Source organism: Cherax quadricarinatus, chromosome 44 (assembly GCF_038502225.1).
Source record: "Cherax quadricarinatus isolate ZL_2023a chromosome 44, ASM3850222v1, whole genome shotgun sequence".
Classification (NCBI taxonomy): domain Eukaryota; kingdom Metazoa; phylum Arthropoda; class Malacostraca; order Decapoda; family Parastacidae; genus Cherax; species Cherax quadricarinatus.
The window spans coordinates 23,014,846-23,031,861 of NC_091335.1; positions in this window are offsets into that span (position 1 = coordinate 23,014,846).

The window sequence follows — 17,016 nt, forward strand, 5'->3', positions numbered from 1 at the left end:
TGATCTTTTTATTTCCTTCATTCTTCCGTGATGTATTAACCGAAAATTATCCTCACATAGTCATTGGCCCACCCACTCGAAGACTTGGTTTATATCAGCTTGGAGGCTCAATGTGTGTGCTATGGATGCCACTCAGGCAGATTCTAGTAATGTCTGCAAAGGATTTATGTTCCTTAGAAAGAGGTAGGGTGAGTGCCGTGAGCTGGGGGACAGAACTGTAGCAATCACTGATTTCACTTTCCATTTACTCTTTGGGTTCTATTCGTTAGGAAGTTAAATATTCATCTGCCCACCCATTTTGAGTGCAGGTACCCCAATGACGAGCCTGACCAAGACCGGAATCTTGGAGTAGAAAAACCCTCGGAACTCATCAAACGTATATCAAAGGTATCAAAAGTATGGTCTTGTCAAACACTTTTGCAAAGTCAGTGTATACTACATCTACATTTGTCTTCAAGAGCATCCAATATAATCTCATGGTCCAGCAATTGTGAAAGGCAGGAGCGACCTGTTTTGAACCCATGTTGACCTGGGTTGTGCAACTGCTACGATTCCAAGTGACTGGTATTATTACTTCTTAAGAAGGTGGTTAATCCAACTATGTAATTAATATTTAAAATGGTATTAATTATAACCTTAGTTTTTAAAAGGGTGGACAGGTAACCAAGTGGAAGGCCTCGGTCAGATGACCAAAGGCTCCAGCTGCGGGTCATCATACTAAGACCCGCGCCAGGAAAAACTTGTCCCGTTTCCTTACGAATCATACTTAATCTAACCAACTATTTAAGTACAATTAAATGAATACAGCTAGTCGGGTACAGTGAATACAGCTACGGTGAATACAGCTAGAGTACAGAGCATACATTTACTCGAGTAATGTGAATACAGTTAACTGAGGATATAACGAGGTTTGTACACCCACAATGTAGCAGTGACTTGGAGCGGCGCCCCCCGTCCCCTTCCCCTTCCTAACAAACGATGTGTAAGACTCAGGGGGGAGGGGACACCCCCTCAATACACTCAATTTCAAATAGCATATTACACCATTACTGCTATCATTGTATCTGAGTCATGGTGGCGTGGTGCAGGCGTGAGGTGGTGTACGTGGGTGGTGATGGTGTTGATAGTGCGTGGTGGTGGTGGTGGTGGTAGTGGGTGGTGGTGATAGTGGGTGGTGGTGGTGATAGTGGGTGGTGGTGGTGGTGGTGATAGTGGGTGGTGGTGTTGATAGTGGGTGGTGGTGATGGTGTTGAGAGTGCGTGGTGGTGGTGGTGAAAGATACCCAGCACTCACACCAGTGACGATAGGTTAGGTTAGGCAAGTTTTTTCAGGAAACAGAACAAGTGTTTCCTGATGCGGGTCTTAGTCAATATGATGACCCGCAGCTGGAGCTTTTGGTCACCTGACCGAGGCCTTCCACTGGCTTACCCGTCCACCACCAGTGTTACCCGTCCACCACCAGTGTTACCCGTAACACCACCAGTGTTAATGGTAACAGAAATACACACACAGCCGCCACCTTCTTATCTGCGGGCAAATTTTACAACTGTTCCATCAAGACTTGAAACGAAGGCTCAAGGAACAGCCGGAGCCTCTGACAGCAGTTCGTCAAAGCAAGAGAACCTCCAACCTCACGAGGGGAACGAAAGCAGATGTCTCACTCCTAGATGAGAGAAGACCCGTTGTAGAAGCAGCTTCTATTGGGACAACGTTTCGCTCCGTGTACGAACGAAAGGTTGTACCAAGACTGGCTAAGAGACGGCACGTTAGAGAACTAATTTCCAATTACTATTTATCCAAGGCTGACGGAATGCTTACATCATCTTTATTTCATTACTACTGTTCCCTTTGTATTTGACTGAAGAAGCCTACTGTGTAGACGAAACGTTTCACCAATAAAGATATCCAACTGCTGCACATATGTCTTAATCTTCAACTGAGGGAGGAGTCCGGTGTCTCTCAGTCCACAAAACCATGACTCTCGGCAGTGTATACGTACTGGACGTGACCCAAACAACAAGCATCACACCAGAATGTACAGTTATGTACCACTGGACGTGTACAGTGCTTTGTTTATCCCATGGCCATCACTGCCACAGTGATATGATGTAACTGAAGCAGGTGTAAACTTGACAGTATTTACAATTAAAAACTAATTACAATCAGCTTCAATTACATAATTACGATTACTATAAGTATGGTCCCAATTAAAGCCTATTCTGCAGCCCGTCTGTCCTGTACCAAATAACTCGCACATAGCAGAAAAAACCTCTGGCGGCTAGTCAATGTGATGAATGGTTTGAAAAACCGACAAGTTGAAGATTGAGACACTTATGCAGCATATGGGAATCTTTATTCAGGAAACGTTTCGCCACACAGTGGCTTCATCAGTCCGATACAAAGTAGAAAGGCATAAGGAGAGGAGGAGTTTGAGGTAATCAGTCCCTCAGCCTGGAGTCGATGTGTTCAGTCCATCAATCTTGTAGAATGTACAGCATAGGGCCGTAGACGTGGCTTATATACTGTAGTGAGGTGAGGTGAAGCAGGCGGAGGCCTGCTTCACCTGACCTCACTACACCTTACGCCTTTCGCCTTTCTACTTTGTATCGGACTGATGAAGCCACTGTGTGGCGAAACGTTTCCTGAATAAAGATTCCCATATGCTGCATAAGTGTCTCAATCTTCGGCTAGTCAATGGTCCAAAGTCGGGCCGAAACGTCGTCACAAGTTTCTTTTTTCCTATGTGCGGGATATTTGTGCATTGTTCCAGTCAGGGTATTGTGTCTTTTTGTTCATGGAAAACTGTTCTGGGACAAACTCGAATATTACGTATTCATATATTCTAATTTTACTTAATTTGTCAGAGGCACCGTGACAGGGAATCTAAGAGGCGCACGATTTTCTGTCATTCACTTTTGCTTTCTCTGATGCACCTGATATGTTGTACATAAATGGTATACAATACGTGCGGCCAGCAGTAACAGCTTGGTTGATCAGACCCTGATCCACGACGAGGCCTGGTCTCAGACCGAGCCGCGGGGCCGTTGACCCCCGAAACCCTCTCCAGGTAAACTCCAGGTAATGCCGACAAGATGGAAATTGTAAAGTAAAAGGACACAAGTGTAACTAATGTGACATTTTATTGTGGCAACGTTTCGCTCTCAGGAGCTCTGTCAAGCCGTTACAAACAATATATGGACACAGAGGGTATATAGATGAAAATTAGACACGTGCAACTGCAACGTCTGAGTATCTCTATTTGTAGACGTTTCGCCATGCAGTGGCTTTATCAGTACAATACAATAATGTGAAAACTGTAGAACCACAGAAAAGATGAGGTAATCAGTCCCTCAGTCTTAGAGTTGGTGAAGAGTACCGTAGTCTTTAAAGACTGCAGTGCTGTTCACCAACTCCGAGGCTGAGGGACTGATTACCTCATCTTTTCTGTGGTTCTACAGTTTTCACATTATATCCTTGTATTGTACTGATAAAGCCACTGCATGGCGAAACGTCTACAAATAATGATAACCGGATGTTGCACATGTGTCTAATTCTTCACTTCTGATACACTTTGCTGGACTTCGAGTGTTGTGCTCCGGCACCCGGTCCTGGACCAACCTTGTCCGGTCGACCAGCCAATTTGTGACAGACAATTTGCGAAGCAATTTGTGACAGACAAGTGGAGGTAAGTACTAGCTTAGTTGGCCCTGAAGAACGAGTAACTCCTCAAGACAATATTGAGGTCAGAGAGAAGCCTGATCGCAGCGATCACACATCCATTACTTCTAATATTTCCTGGAAAATTTACAATCGCAATTTACTAACGCAATCGCAATTTAAAAATTTTAGCTCAGTAATTTACAGTGTTTTGATACACTGTAGAGAGCTGCGTTCCCACATTAACTATGTGGTTCTCTAATATATTCTAGACTGCTCAGTACTTACACTAGCTAGAAGTGCTCCTCAGGACCCACCCAGCTATCTAGGATGAGTCCTCAGGACCCACCCAGCTATCTAGGATGAGTCCTCAGGACCCACCCAGCTATCTAGGATGAGTCCTCAGGACCCACCCAGCTATCTAGGATGAGTCCTCAGGACCCACCCAGCTATCTAGGATGAGTCCTCAGGACCCACCCAGCTATCTAGGATGAGTCCTCAGGACCCACCCAGCTATCTAGGATGAGTCCTCAGGACCCACCCAGCTATCTAGGATGAGTCCTCAGGACCCACCCAGCTATCTAGGATGAGTCCTCAGGACCCACCCAGCTATCTAAGATGAGTCCTCAGGACCCACCCAGCTATCTAGGATGAGTCCTCAGGACCCACCCAGCTATCTAGGATGAGTCCTCAGGACTCACCCAGCTATCTAGGATGAGTCCTCAGGACCCACCCAGCTATCTAGGATGAGTCCTCAGGACCCACCCGGCTATCTAGGATGAGTCCTCAGGACCCACCCGGCTATCTAGGATGAGTCCTCAGGACCCACCCAGCTATCTAGGATGAGTCCTCAGGACCCACCCAGCTATCTAGGATGAGTCCTCAGGACTCACCCAGCTATCTAGGATGAGTCCTCAGAACCCACCCAGCTATCTAGGATGAGTCCTCAGGACCCACCCAGCTATCTAGGATGAGTCCTCAGAACCCACCCAGCTATCTAGGATGAGTCCTCAGGACCCACCCAGCTATCTAGGATGAGTCCTCAGGACTCACCCAGCTATCTAGGATGAGTCCTCAGGACTCACCCAGCTATCTAGGATGAGTCCTCAGGACCCACCCAGCTATCTAGGATGAGTCCTCAGGACCCACCCAGCTATCTAGGATGAGTCCTCAGGACCCACCCAGCTATCTAGGATGAGTCCTCAGGACCCACCCAGCTATCTAGGATGAGTCCTCAGGACCCACCCAGCTATCTAGGATGAGTCCTCAGGACCCACCCAGCTATCTAGGATGAGTCCTCAGGACCCACCCAGCTATCTAGGATGAGTCCTCAGGACCCACCCAGCTATCTAGGATGAGTCCTCAGGACCCACCCAGCTATCTAGGATGAGTCCTCAGGACCCACCCAACTATCTAGGATGAGTCCTCAGGACCCACCCAGCTATCTAGGATGAGTCCTCAGGACCCACCCAGCTATCTAGGATGAGTCCTCAGGACCCACCCAGCTATCTAGGATGAGTCCTCAGGACCCACCCAGCTATCTAGGATGAGTCCTCAGGACCCACCCAGCTATCTAGGATGAGTCCTCAGGACCCACCCAGCTATCTAGGATGAGTCCTCAGGACCCACCCAACTATCTAGGATGAGTCCTCAGGACCCACCCAGCTATCTAGGATGAGTCCTCAGGACCCACCCAGCTATCTAGGATGAGTCCTCAGGACCCACCCAGCTATCTAGGATGAGTCCTCAGGACCCACCCAGCTATCTAGGATGAGTCCTCAGGACCCACCCAGCTATCTAGGATGAGTCCTCAGGACCCACCCAGCTATCTAGGATGAGTCCTCAGGACTCACCCAGCTATCTAGGATGAGTCCTCAGGACCCACCCAGCTATCTAGGGTGAGTGTTTTAGTGTTTTACGAATTACCAACAGGCCGACGACTTCCTTCAAGAAAGAATTTGACAAACTCTTCAAATCAGTTCCTGACTAGTTAGTACTTTGGAGTGCGTGCGGTCAGCAGTAACAGCCTGGTTCATCAGGCCCTGATTCACCAGGAGGCCTGGTCTGACTGAGACCCGGGGGCGCTGACCACCAGAAAACATCCTTTAGGTATCCTTCAGATGAGTCAGTGTTGTGATCACGTTAACAAAAGATGCAGTTTAATCTCTGTCTTAATCGAGGGTTAAAATTATCCTTGAAGCACAAAGTAAACACCGCGAAACTTGTGTAAATAACCTGAAACTTAAAGCAGAGTACGTGACCAGTGTTGAGGCTGTTGCTACCCTGGCAGCCCTGCCTAGGTGATCACACTTTATTACTGACTTGCCTGGTCAATCAGGCTGTTGGAAATGGTATAAAACACCGACACAGTGGAAAAATAAACACATATGCAGTATAATGTGATCCTTTATTGACAATGTTTCGCCCACACAGTGAGCTTTATCAAGTCACAAACAGATCTGTTTGTGGCCACTGTGTGGCGAAACGTTTCCTCAATAAAGATACCCAGATCTGTTTGTGACTTGATAAGGCCCACTGTGTGAGCGAAACGTTGTCAATAAAGGATCACATTATACTGCTTGTCTTTATTTTTCCAATCAGGCTGTTGCTGCTTGCAGCCAGCAGGCCCACAGAGCCATCACAACCGGGCTGATCCAGCACTTTTATGAGTCTTTCTCCCGGTGTCACAAAAATAAAGCATAGACATTATAATTGGTAGAAACAGTCAAGACAGCAGTGTACAAATATTCATGGATAATAAAGATATATATATATATATATATATATATATATATATATATATATATATATATATATATATATATATATATATATATTATATATATATATATATATATATATATATATATATATGTGTGTCGTGCCGAATAGGCAGAACTTGCGATCTTGGCTTAAATAGCAACGCTCATCTTGCCATATAGGACAAGTGAAAATTTGTGTATGCAATAATTTCGCCAAAATCATTCTGAACCTAACGATAAAAACATATTTCACTGAATTTGTTTAGTATTAAATTATTGTAAACAAATCTAAAATATATTTAGTATGATTAGGCTAAAATAAATTGCGATTGTTATAATAAGGTTAGGTAAGTTTTCTAAGATTCTTTTGGTGCAAAATTAAATTTTTTTACATTAATATTAATGAAAAAAATATATCTTTAAACGTATAAGAGAAAAATTTAGAAAGGATTTAATTTTAAATGAGTTCTTGCTAATTGACCAGTTTTACATATTCGGCACGACATATATATATATATATATATATATATATATTATATATATATATATATATATATATATTTGGGTGAGGCTCTTAGATTATACGGCACAATTCAAGCCTCCTTAATACTGAATGTATCGAGTAAAATTTCTCATAAGGCTTATCCATAGTGGTTTTTTTTTTTTTTGTAAATGCGACTGAAAAAGTTTATCCGAAATTTAATAGCGCATGTAGTCTGGAAGCCTAAATTTTGTATAAGCCCAGATTTTGTGTCATGAACAAAAGATTTTCGAATTATCAATCCTAAAATTTTCAACTGGAAGTCCTAAATCAAAATCAGAGAGCGTGGGTGAAAGTCCTAAATTAAAATCAGAGAGCGAGGGTGAAAGTCCTAAATCAAAATCAGAGAGCGAGGGTGAAAGTCCTAAATCAAAATAAGAGAGCGAGGGTGAAAGTCCTAAATCAAAATCAGAGAGCGAGGGTGAAAGTCCTAAATTAAAATCAGAGAGCGAGGGTGAAAGTCCTAAATTAAAATCAGAGAGCGAGGGTGAAAGGGATACATCGAAGGTCCGGCACGAGTCAGGAGACGAGAAAGAAGAGAGGGAGGAGGAGAAAGAGGAGAGGGTGGAAGGGAATGGGGAGATGGGAGGGAGGAGGGAACCTAAAGCACCCAGTCATGGTTTCTAATCACCCCAACAAAGGGGAGATGAATTCTGTTGTGACTCAGGATGGGGAGAGAGGAGGAGAGGAAGAGGGACACTCTTGGACGCTAAAGATGAAGAAAAACACTACACACAGCTTCAAGAGCAGGTATAATCTGACTTAGAAACTAAGAATTAGTAAGCCAGGTCGATAAAAGTCAATAGGCGGGACCAGGAGCAGTGTTCCTACCCTTACACACTAACTAGGCGGGGCCAGGAGCTGTGAATCGACTCCCACAACCTCAACTAGGCGAATACAGACTGGTACCATCTACCAGCAACACTAACAAGCTGGTACCATCTACCAACACTAACAAGCTAGTATCGTCTACCAGTAACACTAACACCTCAATGCCCTCACTAATAATCAAATAAAATTTGTTCTCTGTGTATATGTCAGTTTCTGGCGACCATCGCAAGCAATGTCACCTTGCATAATGTAAGAGCCTTCACTTTTCTTTAATGAAACACACTGATAAATATCACTGTCTGGGGACAGTTACCTTCAAACATCTACCAAGTGACTGGCATGTAGGTAACTGATTCAGAGAACCGACAGGTTGTTGCTCAAGTGTAATTCATCAAGTGACACTCCTGGGATTATGACATGTTGTCTTCTGCCTGCAAACCTTAGAGAAATAATTCTGCTTCTGCAGCTTTACCACGATACCTGGAGTATACCTGGAGAGGGTTTCGGGAGTCAACGCCCCCGTAGCCCGGTGTGTGACCAGGTCTCATGTTGGATCAGGGTCTGGTCAAACAGTCTGTTACTGTCGGCCGCACGTAAATTGACGTACGAATCACAGCCCGGCTGGTCAGGTAATGACTTTAGGTGTCTGTCCAGCGCCTTCTTGAAGACAGCCAGGGGTCTACTGGTAATCCCCCTGATGTATGCTGGCAGGTAGTTGAACGGTCTTCGGCCTCTGACACTTAGTGTTCTCTTATCATGCTAGTAGCACTCCTGCTTTTCATTTAGGGGGAGGGGATGGGGGATGTATCGTCTGCCGAGTCTTTTGCTTCCATAGGGAGTGATTTTCGTGTGCAAATTTGGTACCAATCCCTTGAGGATTTTCCAAGTGTATGACCTAATTCTGATACTTTTTCAAATGCTGCTGGATACTATGTTCTTGTCTTTAACATTTCTTGCATGCATTAAGGAAGCTATGCAAGACTTAAGACATCAGTGACTTATCACAGCTCTTCAACTTACAGTCACATGACTGACTAAAGTGTAATAAGAACTTGTAAATGCTGTCACATGGAAACAAACTCGGGAGATTGAACTGTATATTTAGACCCCCTTCTGGGATCCTTTTCAGCAGATACACTCACATACCGTGCACAGCACTCCATATTTATGTGATGAATCAGACTTCAATCAGTCTTGCAGTTCTGGGTCGTCCATCCACTCTGCGTGGTGATAACACCCTCTGGGTCTTTGGTGACGCACCACTACCACTAAAGCCTCCATCTTCTCAGTCTAACTTAATATCACTTAAGGTAATACAATAATCATTACAATAATTTAAGGGCGTGTTGCCTACTTCCAGAATCACTAGAACACTGAGTTGGAGTGATGGACGGTCACAGGATAGTGACGGGAGTGATGGACGGTCACAGGATAGTGACGGGAGTGATGGACGGTCACAGGATAGTGACGGGAGTGATGGACGGTCACAGGATAGTGACGGGAGTGATGGACGGTCACAGGATAGTGACGGGAGTGATGGACGGTCACAGGATAGTGACGGCAGTGATGGACGGTCACAGGATAGTGACGGCAGTGATGGACGGTCACAGGATAGTGACGGCAGTGATGGACGGTCACAGGATAGTGACGGCAGTGATGGACGGTCACAAGATAGTGATGGACGGTCACAAGATAGTGACGGGAGTGATGGACGGTCACAAGATAGTGATGGACGGTCACAAGATAGTGACGGGAGTGATGGATGGTCACAAGATAGTGATGGACGGTCACAGGATAGTGACGGGAGTGATGGACGGTCACAAGATAGTGATGGACGGTCACAAGATAGTGACGGGAGTGATGGACGGTCACAGGATAGTGACGGGAGTGATGGACGGTCACAAGATAGTGATGGACGGTCACAGGATAGTGACGGGGGTGATGGACGGTCACAAGATAGTGATGGACGGTCACAAGATAGTGATGGACGGTCACAAGATAGTGACGGGAGTGATGGACGGTCACAAGATAGTGATGGACGGTCACAGGATAGTGACGGGAGTGATGGACGGTCACAAGATAGTGACGGGAGTGATGGACGGTCACAAGATAGTGATGGACGGTTACAGGATAGTGACGGGAGTGATGGACGGTCACAAGATATTGACGGGAGTGATGGACGGTCACAAGATAGTGATGGACGGTCACAGGATAGTGACGGGAGTGATGGACGGTCACAAGATAGTGATGGACGGTCACAAGATAGTGACGGGAGTGATGGATGGTCACAAGATAGTGACGGGAGTGATGGACGGTCACAAGATAGTGACGGGAGTGATGGACGGTCACAAGATAGTGATGGACGGTCACAAGATAGTGACGGGAGTGATGGACGGTCACAAGATAGTGATGGACGGTCACAAGATAGTGACGGGAGTGATGGACGGTCACAAGATAGTGACGGGAGTGATGGACGGTCACAAGATAGTGACGGGAGTGATGGACGGTCACAAGATAGTGATGGACGGTCACAAGATAGTGACGGGAGTGATGGACGGTCACAAGATAGTGACGGGAGTGATGGACGGTCACAAGATAGTGATGGACGGTCACAAGATAGTGACGGGAGTGATGGACGGTCACAAGATAGTGACGGGAGTGATGGACGGTCACAAGATAGTGACGGGAGTGATGGACGGTCACGAGATAGTGACGGGAGTGATGGACGGTCACGAGATAGTGACGGGAGTGATGGACGGTCACAAGATAGTGATGGACGGTCACAAGATAGTGATGGACGGTCATAAGATAGTGACGGGAGTGATGGACGGTCACAAGATAGTGACGGGAGAGATGGACGGTCACAAGATAGTGATGGACAGTCACAAGATAGTGATGGACGGTCACAAGATAGTGACAGGAGTGATGGACGGTCACAGGATAGTGATGGACGGTCACAAGATAGTGACGGGAGTGATGGACGGTCACAGGATAGTGATGGACGGTCACAAGATAGTGATGGACGGTCACAGGATAGTGATGGACGGTCACAAGATAGTGATGGACGGTCACAAGATAGTGATGGACGGTCACAAGATAGTGATGGACGGTCACAAGATAGTGATGGACGGTCACAGGATAGTGATGGACGGTCACAAGATAGTGATGGACGGTCACAAGAGAGTGATGGACGGTCACAAGATAGTGATGGACGGTCACAGGATAGTGATGGACGGTCACAAGATAGTGATGGACGGTCACAAGATAGTGATGGACGGTCACAAGATAGTGATGGACGGTCACAAGATAGTGACGGGAGTGATGGACGGTCACAGGATAGTGATGGACGGTCACAAGATAGTGATGGACGGTCACAAGATAGTGATGGACGGTCACAAGATAGTGATGGACGGTCACAAGATAGTGATGGACGGTCACAAGATAGTAATGGACGGTCACAAGATAGTGATGGACGGTCACAAGATAGTGATGGACGGTCACAAGATAGTGATGGACGGTCACAGGATAGTGATGGACGGTCACAAGATAGTGATGGACGGTCACAAGATAGTGATGGACGGTCACAAGATAGTGATGGACGGTCACAAGATAGTGATGGACGGTCACAAGATAGTGACGGGAGTGATGGATGGTCACAAGATAGTGATGGACGGTCACAGGATAGTGACGGGAGTGATGGACGGTCACAAGATAGTGATGGACGGTCACAAGATAGTGACGGGAGTGATGGACGGTCACAGGATAGTGACGGGAGTGATGGACGGTCACAAGATAGTGATGGACGGTCACAGGATAGTGACGGGGGTGATGGACGGTCACAAGATAGTGATGGACGGTCACAAGATAGTGATGGACGGTCACAAGATAGTGACGGGAGTGATGGACGGTCACAAGATAGTGATGGACGGTCACAGGATAGTGACGGGAGTGATGGACGGTCACAAGATAGTGACGGGAGTGATGGACGGTCACAAGATAGTGATGGACGGTTACAGGATAGTGACGGGAGTGATGGACGGTCACAAGATATTGACGGGAGTGATGGACGGTCACAAGATAGTGATGGACGGTCACAGGATAGTGACGGGAGTGATGGACGGTCACAAGATAGTGATGGACGGTCACAAGATAGTGACGGGAGTGATGGATGGTCACAAGATAGTGACGGGAGTGATGGACGGTCACAAGATAGTGACGGGAGTGATGGACGGTCACAAGATAGTGATGGACGGTCACAAGATAGTGACGGGAGTGATGGACGGTCACAAGATAGTGATGGACGGTCACAAGATAGTGACGGGAGTGATGGACGGTCACAAGATAGTGACGGGAGTGATGGACGGTCACAAGATAGTGACGGGAGTGATGGACGGTCACAAGATAGTGATGGACGGTCACAAGATAGTGACGGGAGTGATGGACGGTCACAAGATAGTGACGGGAGTGATGGACGGTCACAAGATAGTGAGTGATGGACGGTCACAAGATAGTGACGGGAGTGATGGACGGTCACAAGATAGTGACGGGAGTGATGGACGGTCACAAGATAGTGACGGGAGTGATGGACGGTCACGAGATAGTGACGGGAGTGATGGACGGTCACAAGATAGTGATGGACGGTCACAAGATAGTGATGGACGGTCATAAGATAGTGACGGGAGTGATGGACGGTCACAAGATAGTGACGGGAGTGATGGACGGTCACAAGATAGTGATGGACAGTCACAAGATAGTGATGGACGGTCACAAGATAGTGACAGGAGTGATGGACGGTCACAGGATAGTGATGGACGGTCACAAGATAGTGACGGGAGTGATGGACGGTCACAGGATAGTGATGGACGGTCACAAGATAGTGATGGACGGTCACAGGATAGTGATGGACGGTCACAAGATAGTGATGGACGGTCACAAGATAGTGATGGACGGTCACAAGATAGTGATGGACGGTCACAAGATAGTGATGGACGGTCACAGGATAGTGATGGACGGTCACAAGATAGTGATGGACGGTCACAAGAGAGTGATGGACGGTCACAAGATAGTGATGGACGGTCACAGGATAGTGATGGACGGTCACAAGATAGTGATGGACGGTCACAAGATAGTGATGGACGGTCACAAGATAGTGATGGACGGTCACAAGATAGTGACGGGAGTGATGGACGGTCACAGGATAGTGATGGACGGTCACAAGATAGTGATGGACGGTCACAAGATAGTGATGGACGGTCACAAGATAGTGATGGACGGTCACAAGATAGTGATGGACGGTCACAAGATAGTAATGGACGGTCACAAGATAGTGATGGACGGTCACAAGATAGTGATGGACGGTCACAAGATAGTGATGGACGGTCACAGGATAGTGATGGACGGTCACAAGATAGTGATGGACGGTCACAAGATAGTGATGGACGGTCACAAGATAGTGATGGACGGTCACAAGATAGTGATGGACGGTCACAAGATAGTGACGGGAGTGATGGACGGTCACAGGATAGTGATGGACGGTCACAAGATAGTGATGGACGGTCACAAGATAGTGATGGACGGTCACAAGATAGTGATGGACGGTCACAAGATAGTGATGGACGGTCACAAGATAGTGACGGGAGTGATGGACGGTCACAAGATAGTGATGGACGGTCACAAGATAGTGACGGGAGTGATGGACGGTCACAGGATAGTGATGGACGGTCACAAGATAGTGATGGACGGTCACAAGATAGTGATGGACGGTCACAAGATAGTGATGGACGGTCACAAGATAGTGATGGACGGTCACAAGATAGTGATGGACGGTCACAAGATAGTGATGGACGGTCACAAGATAGTGATGGACGGTCACAAGATAGTGATGGACGGTCACAAGATAGTGATGGACGGTCACAAGATAGTGACAGGAGTGATGGACGGTCACAAGATAGTGATGGACGGTCACAAGATAGTGACGGGAGTGATGGACGGTCACAGGATAGTGATGGACGGTCACAAGACAGTGATGGACGGTCACAAGATAGTGATGGACGGTCACAAGATAGTGATGGACGGTCACAAGATAGTGATGGACGGTCACAGGATAGTGATGGACGGTCACAAGATAGTGATGGACGGTCACAAGATAGTGATGGACGGTCACAAGATAGTGATGGACGGTCACAAGATAGTGATGGACGGTCACAAGATAGTGACAGGAGTGATGGACGGTCACAAGATAGTGATGGACGGTCACAAGATAGTGACGGGAGTGATGGACGGTCACAGGATAGTGATGGACGGTCACAAGATAGTGATGGACGGTCACAAGATAGTGATGGACGGTCACAAGATAGTGATGGACGGTCACAAGATAGTGATGGACGGTCACAAGATAGTGATGGACGGTCACAAGATAGTGATGGACGGTCACAAGATAGTGATGGAGGGTCACAAGATAGTGATGGACGGTCACAAGATAGTGATGGACGGTCACAAGATAGTGATGGACGGTCACAAGATAGTGATGGACGGTCACAAGATAGTGACGGGAGTGATGGACGGTCACAGGATAGTGATGGACGGTCACAAGATAGTGATGGACGGTCACAAGATAGTGATGGACGGTCACAAGATAGTGATGGACGGTCACAAGATAGTGATGGACGGTCACAAGATAGTGATGGACGGTCACAAGATAGTGATGGACGGTCACAAGATAGTGATGGACGGTCACAAGATAGTGATGGACGGTCACAAGATAGTGACAGGAGTGATGGACGGTCACAAGATAGTGACGGGAGTGATGGACGGTCACAGGATAGTGATGGACGGTCACAAGATAGTGATGGACGGTCACAAGATAGTGATGGACGGTCACAAGATAGTGATGGACGGTCACAAGATAGTGATGGACGGTCACAAGATAGTGACAGGAGTGATGGACGGTCACAAGATAGTGATGGACGGTCACAAGATAGTGACGGGAGTGATGGACGGTCACAAGATAGTGATGGACGGTCACAAGATAGTGATGGACGGTCACAAGATAGTGATGGACGGTCACAAGATAGTGATGGACGGTCACAAGATAGTGACAGGAGTGATGGACGGTCACAAGATAGTGATGGACGGTCACAAGATAGTGACGGGAGTGATGGACGGTCACAGGATAGTGATGGACGGTCACAAGATAGTGATGGACGGTCACAAGATAGTGATGGACGGTCACAAGATAGTGATGGACGGTCACAAGATAGTGATGGACGGTCACAAGATAGTGATGGACGGTCACAAGATAGTGATGGACGGTCACAAGATAGTTATGGACGGTCACAAGATAGTGATGGACGGTCACAAGATAGTGATGGACGGTCACAAGAACGGTCACAAGATAGTGATGGACGGTCACAAGATAGTGATGGACGGTCACAAGATAGTGATGGACGGTCACAAGATAGTGACGGGAGTGATGGACGGTCACAGGATAGTGATGGACGGTCACAAGATAGTGATGGACGGTCACAAGATAGTGATGGACGGTCACAAGATAGTGATGGACGGTCACAAGATAGTGATGGACGGTCACAAGATAGTGATGGACGGTCACAAGATAGTGATGGACGGTCACAAGATAGTGATGGACGGTCACAAGATAGTGATGGACGGTCACAAGATAGTGATGGACGGTCACAAGATAGTGATGGACGGTCACAAGATAGTGATGGACGGTCACAAGATAGTGATGGACGGTCACAAGATAGTGATGGACGGTCACAAGATAGTGATGGACGGTCACAAGATAGTGATGGACGGTCACAAGATAGTGATGGACGGTCACAGGATAGTGATGGACGGTCACAAGATAGTGATGGACGGTCACAAGATAGTGATGGACGGTCACAAGATAGTGATGGACGGTCACAAGATAGTGATGGACGGTCACAAGATAGTGATGGACGGTCACAAGATAGTGATGGACGGTCACAAGATAGTGATGGATGGTCACAAGATAGTGATGGACGGTCACAAGATAGTGACGGGAGTGATGGACGGTCACAAGATAGTGATGGACGGTCACAAGATAGTGATGGACGGTCACAAGATAGTGATGGACGGTCACAAGATAGTGATGGACGGTCACAAGATAGTGATGGACGGTCACAAGATAGTGACAGGAGTGATGGACGGTCACAAGATAGTGATGGACGGTCACAAGATAGTGACGGGAGTGATGGACGGTCACAAGATAGTGATGGACGGTCACAAGATAGTGATGGACGGTCACAAGATAGTGATGGACGGTCACAAGATAGTGATGGACGGTCACAAGATAGTGATGGACGGTCACAAGATAGTGATGGACGGTCACAAGATAGTGACAGGAGTGATGGACGGTCACAAGATAGTGACGGGAGTGATGGACGGTCACAGGATAGTGATGGACGGTCACAAGATAGTGATGGACGGTCACAAGATAGTGATGGACGGTCACAAGATAGTGATGGACGGTCACAAGATAGTGATGGACGGTCACAAGATAGTGATGGACGGTCACAAGATAGTGATGGACGGTCACAAGATAGTGATGGACGGTCACAAGATAGTGATGGACGGTCACAAGATAGTGATGGACGGTCACAAGATAGTGATGGACGGTCACAAGATAGTGATGGACGGTCACAAGATAGTGATGGACGGTCACAAGATAGTGATGGACGGTCACAAGATAGTTATGGACGATCACAAGATAGTGATGGACGGTCACAAGATAGTGATGGACGGTCACAAGAACGGTCACAAGATAGTGATGGACGGTCACAAGATAGTGATGGACGGTCACAAGATAGTGATGGACGGTCACAAGATAGTGACGGGAGTGATGGACGGTCACAGGATAGTGATGGACGGTCACAAGATAGTGATGGACGGTCACAAGATAGTGATGGACGGTCACAAGATAGTGATGGACGGTCACAAGATAGTGATGGACGGTCACAAGATAGTGATGGACGGTCACAAGATAGTGATGGACGGTCACAAGATAGTGATGGACGGTCACAAGATAGTGATGGACGGTCACAAGATAGTGATGGACGGTCACAAGATAGTGATGGACGGTCACAAGATAGTGATGGACGGTCACAAGATAGTGATGGACGGTCACAAGATAGTGATGGACGGTCACAAGATAGTGATGGACGGTCACAAGATAGTGATGGACGG